Source organism: Pecten maximus, chromosome 3 (genome assembly GCF_902652985.1).
Source record: "Pecten maximus chromosome 3, xPecMax1.1, whole genome shotgun sequence".
In the NCBI taxonomy this organism is placed as follows: Eukaryota; Metazoa; Mollusca; class Bivalvia; order Pectinida; family Pectinidae; genus Pecten; species Pecten maximus.
This window is the reverse complement of record NC_047017.1, coordinates 43,488,919-43,489,249: the sequence shown is the minus strand read 5'-3', so window position 1 is coordinate 43,489,249 and position 331 is coordinate 43,488,919.

The window sequence follows — 331 nt, the reverse complement described above, 5'->3', positions numbered from 1 at the left end:
CCATATACGGTACCTGTATCATACCTGTATCAAACGCACGTGGTTAGTATATAGCTGATTAGAGTCTGAATGTAAATTCAATTGTATACAGTAGATTATTCAAACTCCTGGCCCGTATGTTGTCATTTCCCGTTAATTTATCAGACTGTATATTAGTTTTGTGAGCGAGGTTTTATAAGATAACATTCACTACCTTTAACGGTATATCACTGAGGCGATATGACGACTAGGAGTGAAAGGAAAGTTACACACGGAGAGAAAAGGGACTTCTGTATACAAACTGGCCGAGCCGTACGACGCTTGACTAATGCACGTTGACAAGTAACAAGTT